This window comes from Mandrillus leucophaeus, unplaced genomic scaffold, assembly GCF_000951045.1.
Source record: "Mandrillus leucophaeus isolate KB7577 unplaced genomic scaffold, Mleu.le_1.0 Scaffold22, whole genome shotgun sequence".
Taxonomy (NCBI): Eukaryota; Metazoa; Chordata; class Mammalia; order Primates; family Cercopithecidae; genus Mandrillus; species Mandrillus leucophaeus.
Window position 1 is genome coordinate 4,145,961 of NW_012102254.1, and position 1,581 is coordinate 4,147,541.

Sequence of the window (1,581 nt, forward strand, 5' to 3'; positions counted from 1 at the left end):
TGTTGTCTGTCATCTGGACTGGGGCAACAGCCTCCCTGTTTGCTTCTCTGTCCCTTCTTCTACCTTTTCCTCCTTCATTGAAGTGTAATCTACATGCCATACAACTCACTCATTACAAGTGTACAGATTCAAATTTAGGCCATTTCCATCACTCCTCCCCACTACCCCCAATTATCTCTTGCACCTTTGATGAGAGTCCCCATTCCCACTCCCAGGACTAGGCAACATGGGAGGTAGAGGCTGCAGTGAGCTGAGATCTCTCCACTGCACTCCAGACTGGACGACAGAGTGAAACTCCGTCTCAAAAGAAAAAAAAAAAAAAAAAAAATCTAACTATAATTGTTGAATTGTCTCTTTGTCCTTTTAATTCCATCAGTTTTTACTTCATATATTTTAAGTTGTTAGTTGCATATACATTTATGATTCTTGCATCTTCCTGATCTATGTCAGGGGAACTCCTGCTATTGACCCTTTTATTATTATGAAATGTCCTTCTTTATTCCTAACAATATTGTTTCTTAAATATAATTTGTCTGATATTAATATAGTCACTCTATCTCTCTTATAGTTATGTTTTACATGATGATATGGTGATATGGTTTGGCTGTGTCCCCACCCAAATCTCATCTTGAATTGCAGCTCCCATAATTCCCACACGTCATGGGAAGGACCTGGTGGGAGGTAATTGAATCACGGGAGCAGGTCTTTCTTGTGCTGTTCTCATGAGAATAAGTCTCATGAGATCTGGTGGCTTTATAAATGGGAGTTCCTCTGCATAACCTCTCTTTTTGCCTGCTGCCACGTAAGACGTGCCTTCGCTTCTCCTTTGCCTTCCACCACGATTGTGAGGCCTCCCCAGCCATGTGGAACTATGAATCCATTAAACCTCTTTTCTTTATAAATTACCTGGTATTGTTTATGTCTTTATTAGCAGTGTGAGAATAAACTAATATACATGATATATATATATATCTATTTCCATCTTTTTTACTTTTAACTTATCTTTTTTACTTTTACTTTTTACTTTTAACTTATCTTTGATTCTAAGTTGTGTTTCCTATAGCCAGCATATAGTTGGATTTTTTGGTAAAACCCGACTAACAATCTGTGTCTTTTGACTCATTAGTATACCATTTTTTTTCTTCTGTTGATTTTTAAAAACTATTTTTTTGTTTTTATTTTTGTGTGTGCTTATTCTAGAGATTACAATATTCTTCTTAATTTAACACAATCTACTTCAGCTTAGTAATAACTTAATTCTGGTAAAATATAAAAACTTTTGCCCCAATATAGCTCCATTACATTCATCCTTTGTATTTTTATTATCACATATTTACATCTATATATCAAAAATAAAAAAATACAGTGTTGTAACTATTGCTTAATATTTTATATATATATATATTTTTCTTTCCTTTTTCCTTTTTTTGTGTGCAGTGGCATAATCTCAGCTCACTGGAACCTCCACTATCCGGGTTCAAGTGATTCTCCTGATTCAGCCTCCCAAGTAGTTGGGATTACAGGTTGCACCACCACATCTGGCTAATTTTTGTATTTTCAGTAGAGATGGGGTTTTGCCAT

General features: G+C 35.5%; 1 protein-coding gene across 1 annotated transcript in view; it reads left to right on the forward strand.

Annotated features, from left to right (window-relative positions):
* Positions 1 to 1,581, forward strand: part of LRRC2 (leucine rich repeat containing 2) — a 59,408-nt gene that overhangs the window by 43,189 nt on the left and 14,638 nt on the right. The window lies entirely within an intron of this gene.